At 34.9% G+C, this 12,498-nt stretch overlaps 1 pseudogene; it reads right to left on the bottom strand.

Annotated features, from left to right (window-relative positions):
* Nucleotides 1-11,422: 11,422 nt before the first annotated feature.
* LOC133071418 (large ribosomal subunit protein uL22-like) lies at nucleotides 11,423-12,048 on the bottom strand (annotated as a pseudogene).
* Between the last annotated feature and the right edge of the window lie 450 nt (nucleotides 12,049-12,498).

The following is a 12,498-nucleotide window of genomic DNA, read 5'->3' as shown; positions in this document are numbered from 1 at the left end:
TGATAGGAAAAAATGGAAGCACTTGTCAGATGCTTGTAGTAGAAGCTCAGCAAATGGAAGATATGTTTTTTATATTGGATAAACTTAGAATTTTACACTTATTAATAAAAGCAAAAACATATTTCCTATGTTTACACTTGCATATTAAAATAGAACTGTGGACTTTCCAACATTACCATGGTTTTCCAGTTGGATTATGAATGACTAGAAAGCATAGTGATTGCTTGAGGCAGGCATAAATTTTATCCTCAACAATGCCTTCTTTCCACAGGACTTCCAGTCTTCAAAAATTACATTTGTGATTTCATTGGCTGCAGGGATGTTTCACTCTTCTGGACGTATTGTTAATAAAATGAGTCAGAGTCTTTGACTGCCCAGGCAATTCTCTTTCTTTTTATGAAAATCCTTTGATAATACTGTGTGCAGAATTTTGGGGCAAATACCTATCTTGTCAGAGCACCTGTGTCCTTATCTCTATTAGTATGCCAACTGGCTTCTATTAGTATATGGTTTATGGACAAAAGTTTTATAAACTTTTGTACCTTTGGTATTTTATCATTTATTTTCTTCAGAGCTCTACAGCATGTCTGTGCAATTAAAACAGTTTTCCTTTCCCCCATCCCATTGCAAAAAAATAAAATTGAAGACAATGTTTTCCCTGAAAAACCAGAATCTCAACTCAAATATACTCTTAGATAATATTTTTGGACTTAATGTAAAGCAGATACTGTGGTTCTGTTGGATACACACTAAAAACAAAGTCATTTTGAATGTTTATGAGTTTTTCTCTTGTTGATACCATCATCTATTTGGCCATTAAATATTCCCTGGGTGTCGATAGTAAATGCTAAAATGCAAATTTTCAAGTGACCAGTTTCTCTCTACAGATGTCCTGGCTTCCTAAATTTCACAGTGAAAATAGGATCTGTATAGTAAACAAAGGTTTTGTTTTATCATGGAAAGTTTAGGCTCCTAGGCAATAGAATGGACATTCTCACTGCAGTTTTACAGGAAAGCGACTAATTCTAGGGCCAAAAATATGATTGGTTTGAGGATTATATGGAATAAGCACTTTGCTTTCCCGGACGTCATGGGAAAACACCCAGTTGGGGGCACAAACAATGGCTGCTGACAAGAAACCATTCTAATATTAGCTGTATGATATTAGTCATTCACTTATTCATGCATTCAACAAATATCTGTTGAAAACATTATCTTCTACATGTTGGGACACAGCTGAAACAAAACAGAAAAGCTCATTTCCCTCAAGGAGCATACATTCTGATATGGAAGAGGGTAATAGAATCGACTTGGAAAAATAATGCAATATACAGAAAACGTTAAAAAACCATTACCTCTGTGTTTGAAGATTTGGGAAAGTCTCTCTGAGGCATCACATCTGACTGAGCCCTGAAGCATGCACAGACGTCAAGGAGATCTCAGGAAGAACCCTGGCACAGAGGATGCAGTACTGGCAATTGCCTGGAGTCAGAAAGGAGTTTGGCATGAACCACCAATAGCAAGATCAAGGTCGCTCTATTGTGACGAAAGAGGGACTTAGTATTGGGACACTGAGTTGGACAAGTGGTGTCTATTCCAGGTGAAACTTTGCCAGCAATGATGAGAAGATTGAGGAGGCCATCAGAGGACTTGGAACAAGGGGAGTCAAGTTACATTTTAGTAGAATTGTACTGGCTGTGATGTTCAGAGGAGATTGTAAATGAGGAAATGTAGAAACAGTGAGATTAGTATAAGATTTCGCTCAAGAGGCCATGCCAATATTCAGATGGCTGTGTGTTTGTTGAGAGAGCAAAGTGGGGAGGGGCTCCCCAGCAACTTTTACCAATATGTTGACCTAGTAGCAAGGGCAAAATCTGCTCTTTGTTCCATGTTTCCTAAACTCTGTACCTTAATAAACCTTTACATATTCTCAGTAATTTTACCTTTGACTTACTGAGATTATTTGGCAAAAGGCAAAGACGCATGAATGCTAGTTTGAGTATCCTGAGGTTACTAAGAAGGAGAGTTGAAGAAAAGAACAGACAATCTAATATTCCCAGTAAACTTTTAAAAACTATTTACATTTAAATATTAGCATTTGAAGCATGTCCTGGTCTGTTAAATTAATAGGTACTGCTTATGTACAGCATCCAACAACTGAAACTGAAATCAAATCCCAATTTTAAAGAGCAGAGATATGAATGCATTTGGGAATACAATTATTATTTATGCAAGGAAAGGCCTGTCTTACACTAAAACATATGGTTTTCTATTCTTATTTTTACAATTATCACAATTTAAAATGTTAAAATATCAAATGAAAGAAGCCAGTGTGAAAAGACTACATACTATGTAATTCCAAGTATGTATGTTTTGAAAAAGACAGGGGAAAAATCATTAGTTGCCATGGATTCATAAGAGGGGAAGGAGGATTGAATAGGTGAAATATAAGGGACTTTTTAGGGTGGTGAAACTATTTTGTATGGTACAGTAATGGTGGCCACCTGGCATCATGCAATTGTTAAAAACCCATAGAACTTTATAGAACAAAGAATGAACCTTACTCTGTGGAAATTTAGATTTCATTAGAGAATTTGGGAATCTCAGTAGGGAATTCAGACTGTGATCAAAAAATAAAAATGTATTGCAAACATATGAATCAACCTCATTGAAGGAGTGGGAGTAAAAGATTTTGAATTAAGCAGCTTTGGAAATAAGGAGTCTATGAAGCTAAAGCCAAGGTAACTGTATATAAGCACTGAGCTCTGTTGATATAATTATTTTCTACACAGGTATTTGTTCCCAATTTTGCTGATGCTATACAATTATACTGGAATGGAACAATTATGTAAGTGCCTGAGTGATAGTAAGAGCTGCTGCTGAACTGGAGCTCATAGAGGAGCAAGGAGAAGAAGCTAGAATAATCCATGTGGTAGCAGAGTCGGAAATTTGTAGATCTTGTGTTTAGTTAATATAAAGGTTCAGATATAGAAATATTCATGCATGCATGCTAAGTCACTTCAGTCATGTCTGACTCTGTGCGAACCTATGGACAGCATCCCACCAAGCTCCTCTGTCCATGAGATTCTCTAGGCAAGAATACTGGAGTGGGTTGCCATTTCCTTCTCCAGAAATATTCATAGATGTGTATAAATACACAGGCTAATATACACACATATACATACTTGCTTTGTCAGCTGAGGTAGCCTGAAGACAATAATATCCCAGTGAATGAACACATCTAGAGTTCAGATCTTGTTTTCTATTAATAATACCATTTTCCAGTAATAGAAACCAGGGATCTTTGGGAAAATGGCAGGTTCTAGAATTAGGGCAAAAAATATACAAGATGAGCTTAGAGAATCTTGTGTCAGAAAGTAAGGAAGTGCTTAAAAAAGAGAAATCCATATTAATGGAAGAATGCTAGCATGACCTAAGAGTCAACTGAAAGAACTCCCTATGGTTAAAGCTGGAACAGTTTGAGAAAGCAAAATGAATACAGAATTTTTTTTTATTTTAAAAGCTACAACAATGATCAAAGGAAAATATACATAAATTCTTACATTGAAAAGAATTCATCTAAAACCAATAATCTAAGGTTTAAATTTAAGGAAATAGGAGAAGAGGAGAAAAATAAAAAATCCAAAGTAAGCAAATGAAAGGAAATCAGTTTGGTGCATGATACAGTTTGGTTTTATAGTTTTTAGTGAACTGAAATAGAAAATTCTAAATACAGCAGTGTCTGCCTGTGCAACAAATATCTGGAAAGTAAACTAAGGAATTTTAATAGATATATTTCTGGATTAAAAAAAAATCATTAATGGCTCAAGATACTAAATTGTGAAAGGAAGAGGGGGAAAGACTGTGAGCTTGTTGTAAGAGTTCTTCTTGTAAAATAACTAACTCCATATTGATATTCTGTTAGAGCAGTATTCGAAATTATAGAAGATGAGAGACTTTATCAGCTACATTCTTACAGAAATAGCTATAGAATTAACATTCATGTGTGGCAAAGTATTCTTATCTAGGTAAATGACAAAACTACTGAAGCAGCTTAATGTCTATAATTTTAAAACACATCTGAAAAAGTACTTATATGTAGAATATACCAAAAAAATCCTCAAAACACAACAGAAAAAATATATAAAATTGACAGAAGACATGATCAGATTTTAGCCAAAGAGAATAAATGGATGTCAAATAAACATGTGCAAAGAGAGTTAATGATATTAATTCCTAGAAAATGAAGAACAAGATATCCCAAATCAATATATGTCTATGAAAATGGGTAAAGTAAAAAAAGAGTGACACTGCTAAATGTTGGCAAGATGCCAACAGGGCCATTCATAATATACCATTCTTGAAAACATTTTGATAGTTTTTTAAAAAAAAAAAAAACTAAACATAGAATTACCACATGATACAGGAATCAAACTTCTGGGCATTTTTCTCAAAAAAAAAAAAAAGGAAAATTTGGGTCCACAAAGGAAATTTATACAAATGTTCAGAGCAACTTTATGCACAATAAACAAAAAAGAAAATAATGTCCTTTAGACAGTGAATGAAAAATTCTGGTACATAATATCATGGGATGTTTCGAAAGAACAGCATGTATATTATCTATGGTGAAGCAGATCACCAGCCCAGGTGGGATGCATGAGACAAGTGCTCGGGTCTGGTGCACTGGGAAGACCCAGAGGAATCGGGTGGAGAGGGAGGTGGGAGGGGGGATCGGGATGGGGAATACGCGTAACTCTATGACTGATTCATATCAATGTATGACAAAACCCACTGAAAAAAAAAAGCAAAAAAAAAATATAAATAAATAAATCACATTAAAAAAAAAAAGAATAATACTTCTCAGTAAAAATGAACAAATACTGATACAGTCAACAAATCAGATGAATCTCAAGGGGATTGTGCTAAAAGACAAGGCAAAAGTAAGATTATAAAGATTACATATGTGAAATTCTATTTACATAATATTTTCTTAATTATAAAAATTTAGAGGTGGAGAACAGGTTAATGATGCCAGTTAGGGAAAACACATGGTAATTTTTTGTGTGTTATTATAAAGTAGTTCTGTATCTTGATTATGGTAGTAGTTATATAAATATACACACACACAAACACACATTGGTGAAGTCTGCATGAGGTCTGTGGACTGTACCAATGTCAGTTTTCTTTTCTTTTTTTCCCATTTATTTTTATTAGTTGGAGGTATGACAAAAACCACTACAATATTGTAAAGTAATCTGATATTATACTAGTGTTATGTAAGATTGTTATCATTGGGGAAATCTGGGCAAATCACACAGGGACTATTTGACTATGTATTTTTGCAGCAATCTGTCGTTACGTCAACATTGAAATCATTTGCTATGTCACAGAGGACACTGAGCTTCCTCTTTGCAGAAAATATAACACAATATTTCCATTAATCTGTCTTTATAAAGAGTTAACAGGTAAAACTTTATTTTGGGGGCTCCAAAATCTCTGCAGATGGTGACTGCAGCCATGAAATTAAAAGACGCTTGTTCCTTGGAAGAAAAGCTATGACCAACCTAGACAGCATATTGAAAAGCAGAGACATTACTTTGCCAAAAAAGGTCCATCTAGTCAAAACTATGGTTTTTCCAGTGGTCATATATGGATGTGAGAGTTGAACTATAAAGAAAGCTGAGCACTGAAGAGTTGATGCTTTTGAACTGTGGTATTGGAGAAGACCCTTGAGTGTCCCTTGACCAGCAAGGAGATCCAACCAGTCAATCCTAAAGGAAATCAGTCCTGAATATTCATTGGAAGGACTGATGTTAAAGCTGAAACTTCAATACTTTGGTCAGCTGATGCAAATGCTGACTCATTGGAAAAGACCCTGATGCTGGGAAAGACTGAAGACAGGAGCCGAAGGGGATGACAGAGGATGAGATAGTTGGATGGCATCACCGACTCTATGGACATGAGTTTGAGTAAGCTCCGGGAGTTGGTGATGGACAGGGAAGACTGGTGTGCTGCAGTCCACGGGATTGCAAAGAGTTGGACACGACTGAGTGAACTGAACTGAACTGAATAGTTAAAAATACTTGCATAAGGTAATGAAATCATGTGTTTGTTGCTCTCATCAGTTCAGTTCAGTCAGTGTTCTTGCCTTGAGAACCACATGAACAGTATAAAAAGGCTGTTGTATATCATACTGGATATATTATTCCTGGACTTGAGAGAACTTCCAGAATGAAGGTGACAAGAAGTGATATTGGTAGAGCTAGTATGGGAATCCATGGTAAAAGGCCACTAAAAGTGGTATCCAAGGTCCAGGGCATTCCCAGGGAAAAGCACTAAAAATGAATAATGAGAAGAATCTGGAGATAGAGGTGTTGATAAGAAGGGCGACTATGTCTCACAAGGTGACATTTTTAGAGATGAACTAAGGCCATGGGAACTGGTGACTTTGGAAGAGCGTCATAGAGTGTGGTCATAGTAGATAAAAAGAAGCCATTTAAGAAGGCAGTTGTTATACTCAGAAAGAGAAAATAAATGCCACATTTTAATAAAAATGTTCCTTTCATGCTATAAAACAAAAATTTTAAAAATTCTTATCAGAACTTGATTATTTTACGGAAAGCCAAAAAGTAACCAAAATCATAAAAGAAGAAAAACATTTACATTTAAATCATGATTCTCGAAAAATATAGCCAATTTTAAAAATATATTTGAAAATACAACCTAGAGAAAGGCAGCAATATTGGTGAATCTTATTTCTGATGAAGTTTCAGAATATACAAAGAACTATTACAGCTCAACAGAATAAATGACTCACCTAAAATATGGACAAGGATTTGAATAGATTTTTCTCCCAAGAAGATATGTAAATAAGTAAAAATAATCACATGAAAAGATGCTCAAAATCATTAGCTATTAGGGAAATGTAAGTCAAAACCACAATGAGGTATCACTTCACATCCACTAGGATAGTTAATATTATGTAAAAAGAGAAAATAATAAGTATTGGTGAAGATGTTGATACAAATGAGATCCTTATACATTGATGATTAAATTATAAAACAGTGCAGTCACTGTTGAAATCAGCGTGGCAATTCCTCAAAAAATTAAACATAGAATTACAATATGATCCAAAAATCCTATTCCTAATTATATGCCTGAGAAAACTGAAAACATACATTCACAAAAAATTTTTTATGTGAATGATTATAGCAATATTATTAAAATAGTCCAAAAGTAGAGACCATCCAAATGTCCATCAACTGATGAGTGGATAAACAAAATCATTTGTATAAAGAAATACTATTCTTCCATTAAAGTGAGTTAAGTATTATTACATGCAGAACCTTAGGTATAACATAAGTGAATCTGCAAAAAATTATGCTATGTAAAAGAACCAAGACAAAAAAAATTACATATTGTGTAATTCCATGTATATGAAATGTCCAGAATAATCATATCCACAGAAATAGAAAGCAGATTAGCTGCCAGATAATGAAAAGTGTGAGGATCTTCTGGAGGCTATGAAATGTTCTGAAATTAGTGGTGATAGATACATAGTGTATATACTAAAACCGCTGAAATATATACATTAAATGGGTAAAGTTTATATCATATGAATTATATCTTAATAAAAGAAATAGGTTTCTTTTGTTCTAATCAAATGGCTACTGGAGTTAAGAGAAATAAAGGAGTGTTACTAAACAACTGAGTCAGATATGTACAGCTTTGTCTTCCTGGGAAACAAGAAAAAATTTAGACTATTTAAAAAATCATCTATCTTCTGTTCACTTTATTTTTGCTGGGGGTGGGGGTGGAGGTGACAGGGAGTGCTTCCCAGGTTGCAAAGTGGTAAAGAGTCCATTTTTCAATACAGGAGACAGCAAGAGACTTGGGTTTGATCCCTGGGTCAGGAAGATCCCCTGGAGAAGGAAATGCCAACCCACTCCAATATTCTTGTCTGGAAAATTCCATGGACAGAGTAGTCTAATGGGATACAGTCCATGAGTTTGCAAAGAGGCAGGCACAACTGAGTGTGAGTGCTCACATTCACACACACACACACTTTAGCCTTTAAGTCAAATTGGGCATTTCTAAAGAATATAGTCAATTCTTAATTATTCCATGGTTTATACACTCTGGGATTTTTTCAAAAATCTTTTGTTTCTCTGCCTGCAATGTCTCAGTTGTATAACAAAGAATTATGCCAGAGAATGGGCAGCAGACCATGAAATCAAATAAATCAATTTGGCTTTTAACTGATGTCATAAAAATTTCAGTAATAGAAGATTAAGTTGACTTATATTTGTCGTTTCCCATTCTTGTAAGCTTTAGCCATTGTCATGGAGGATGTATAATTGCATTTGCCATGAGGTGTTTTGCCTTGTGGCTGCTTAAAACATGAATTCCCCAGGCCCTTTGTGAGTACCATCTTCTACTGTCAGTTCTATCAGAGAGACTATGAAATAAAAACACTGATTTTATGTTAAATGTGCTGTGCTTTTCTGGCTTTTCTCTCTAAGTGTGAGGATTTATGGATTAAGATGTTGGTATGTCAACTTTGTCAAAGGAATCCATCCCAGGATACTATAGAAGCACACTATAGATCTATATAAGCACATTTAAATAGCCTTTCACAGTTATACTCACAGGAAGAAAACTAAAAGTTGTATGCCACAATCTGGAGATAATTTCCACAGATTTTAGCCAAAAAAAAAAAAAAAAAAAAAAGGATTGAGGAGTGCCACAATGGAATCTGCATGTTCCCCCAGGAACCAAAACTTCTTCTTTAGCTGGCATTAAAAAAACACAGATAAGCTGGTTTCACCCTAAAGACACTTCACATTTTCTAATTTAAAGTTTTGAAGGAATATTTTGATGAGTAGTGTGTGTGTTAGTTGCCCAGTCATGTCCTACTCTCTGCAACCCCATGGACTGTAGCCCACCAGGCTCCTCTGTCCATGGAATCATCTAGGCAAGAATACTGAAGAATACTGGAGTGGGTTGCCATTCCCTTCTCCAGGGGATCTTCCTGACCCAGGGATGGATCCCAGTCTCCTGCATTGCAGAAGGACTCTACCATCCTGAGCCATGAGGGAAGCCCTATCTTGATGAGAATATACACATAAGTTAATCATTGTGTTAATGCTTTTAATTTAGTGGATTTCATTCAGTTAGGAAAGAGTGGTAAGAAGATGAAGCTACCAAATAAAACATAATTGACATTGGAAATAGAATGAAAAAAAAAAAAAAAACTAATTGAAAAGCAACAAGATGGTAGATTGAGCAAATGAGTTACCTTCTTTTTGACTGAATCTCAGAAAAAGCAGGAATTATATAAGACAAGGAATAGACTCATAATAACAATGTGAAAAATATTTTCAAAATTAGCAGCAACATTTTGAGAATTTGAAAAATGTGAGATGGAATAGAAACCAGATAAAATAAAAACATCAATTAAAATATGTAGAAATCTGTTTTAACCTATCAATTTTTATCAGGGAAGCCCAAGATACAGTCACCAATATCATGGGGAGATGATAGTAATTATCAACAAAAGATGCTGCTCCTATGGAGTTTACATATTACTACACACTTATTAGAAAGGCTAAAATAAAATAGAAACCTATGATGCTAAATGATGGCATGAATGCAGATGAGCATTACCTCTCATTCATTGCTTTTGGAAGTATAATATGATACAGCCACTTTGGAAGACAATTTGGAAGGTTTTTTGCTTTTGAAAATCAAATATATATTTACCATATATTTCAGCAAATGAAATCCTACATGTTTACCTAAGCAAAATAAAACTTTAATTAGAACAAAATTCTGTACTTGAATTTTTATAGCAGCTTTATTTGTAATTGCTAAAAAAAAATTGAGGAAAAGAAAACAAAATGTCTTTCAACAGTTGATGAAGAAACAAACTGGGGTTTCTGTGATTGAAAAAAAAGAAACAGATTCAGGTATTGATTCACACAACAATGTGGATAAACCTTAACTGCATTTTGCTAAGTTAAACAAACCTGCCACAAAAGGCTATGTATTGTACTATTCATATAATATTTGGGAAAAGGAAAAATTATGGTATGAAAACATTATATATTGACACTGCTTGGAGGAAAAGAGATTGATTGACTACAAAGGGGTTATACTTACTAAGAAAGGGAATTTTAATACATGCTAATTTAAAAATCAAGCAGTATATCTTGGGATACCAAGATCTTGAAATCAGACTGTGACAAATGAATCCAGCTGTATTACAAATATATGGATCAATTTAATTTAAAAGTGAGTGAATAAAAGGAAATTTCAAAAAAATATTTTGACTGGAAATCATATGTCTCAAGACAAAAATAACAAAATCATGTACAGTTGTTGGTACATAATCAGCAAATATTAATTAATGGAAATACAAATGATCAAGCCTAGCTAAAACAATCCTGCAAAAGAGCAAAGAAGCTCACACTTCTCAATTTCATAAGTTACTACAAAAGTTACAGTAATCAAAAAAGTATGGTATTGACATGCCTGTGTGCACGCTGTCTCTTCAGTCATGTCCAACTCTTTGGGACCCTATGAACTGTAGCCTTCCAGACTCTTCTGTCCATGGGATTCTCCAGGCAAGAATATTGGAAAAGGTTGTTGTACACTCCTCCATGGGATCTTCCCAACCCAGGGAACAAACCTGCATCTCCTACATTGGCAGGCGGGTTCTTTACCATCACCACTTGGGAAGCCTGGTATTGGCATAAGGATGGGCATAGAGAACAATGGGAGTAAAAATAAAAGTTCAGAAATAAGCCCATACCTCTATAACCAAATGAGTTTTTACAAAGTTGCCAAGACCATTTAATGAGGACTTTCAGCAAACAGTGTTTGGACAACTATAAATTCACATAAGAAAGAGTAAAATTAGACTCCTCCTCATACCATGTATAAAAACTAACTAAAAATGGATCAAAATCTAAATGTAAGAGCTAAAACTATAAAATTATTGGAAGAAAATTCAACTGTAAGTCTTAGTGATCTTGGGTTAAGAAATATTCCTTATTTAAACAAAAGAAATATTTTTTGATCACAAAATGAGACCACCAAAAGCACAATTTATTTAAAAATATATTAATTAAATTTCTTCAAAATTAGTATTTTCTGCTTCAAAGACATCACTAACAAAATGAAAAGATAATGCACAGACTGGAACATTTATGAGTCATATATCTGTTAAAGAACTTGTATCTAGAATATATTTGGAGAAGGAAATGGCAACCCACTGCAGTAGTCTTGCCTAGAGAATCCCATGGACAGAGGGGCCTGGTGAGCTGCTGTCCATGGGGTCGCACAGAGTTGGACTTGACTGAAGCGCCTTAGCATGCATGCATGCATCCAGAATATATAAAGAAATCTTTTTTTTTTTTTTTTTACTTTTATTTGCATTTATTTTCTGCGGCATTTATTCCCGGGCCATAAGTTTTTGTTTCTTCAGTTTCTTCTGGGATATCTTTTTCTTCTGTGCAACCTCCTCTTCTGGTTTAGGAACAATCTGTTCTTTTTCAGTAAGGATCATCTCAATGTGGCAGGGAGAGCTCATGTAGGGGTTGATCCCACCGTGAGCTCTGTAAGTCCTGCGCCGCATCTTGGGGGCTTTGTTCACTTGGATGTGCTCAAAGACCAGAGAATCTACATCTAAGCCCTTAAGTTCAGCATTACTCTCTGCATTTTTGAGCATGTGTAGTAAAAATTCAGCACTCTTTTTGGGCCACCGACCCTGCGTCCAACCCCACTGTTTGGCCTGTGCACACCTACCAACTCCACCATTGTAACGACGGAATGGCACACATTGCTTCTTTAAAGTGACATCCTTCAGATACTTGGTGGCTTTTCAGATATGCATACCCTTTATGGCCTGGGCAGTCTCACGAGTGTTCTTAAAGTGAACACGAAGATTTGAACCTCTTGATTTGCATGATTTTGTGGGGTTTTCTGGGTCGAGTGAATAGCGCACCATTTTTAAGGGTCAGCTCAGGCCGCTTACCGGAAAAGCCAGAATATATAAAGAAATCTTATAACACAATAATAGTAATAAAAGGAACAATTAACAGAAAAGACATTTATGTAAATAATATGTACAAAATGCAAAAAGCACAAGAAAAGATGTTCATTAGTCATTAGGGGAAAGTGCATTAAACCACTATGAAGCATAACTCACAACCTCTAGCATGATTGTAATCAGAAGACAAATTAGACCAAATGTTGACAAATGTAAAATAATAAAAATGGAATTCTATGCACATTGCTAGTGTGAAGGTAAAATGGAAAATACTTTGGCATTTTCTTAAAAAATTAAGTATGAATTAACCATACAAACTAAGTCCATGTCTAGGACTCTTCACAAGAGGAATGAAAGGGTAAGCTTACAAAATGACCTGCATATGGAGGTCTGATCATGGAGGCAGTATTAATAATTGTCATTAACTGGAAAAAGGAACTGTTAAA

The sequence above is a fragment of the Dama dama genome, chromosome 16 (assembly GCF_033118175.1).
Source record: "Dama dama isolate Ldn47 chromosome 16, ASM3311817v1, whole genome shotgun sequence".
In the NCBI taxonomy this organism is placed as follows: domain Eukaryota; kingdom Metazoa; phylum Chordata; class Mammalia; order Artiodactyla; family Cervidae; genus Dama; species Dama dama.
The sequence above is the reverse complement of the archived record's forward strand: the minus strand, read 5'-3'. Positions and strand labels throughout refer to the sequence as shown.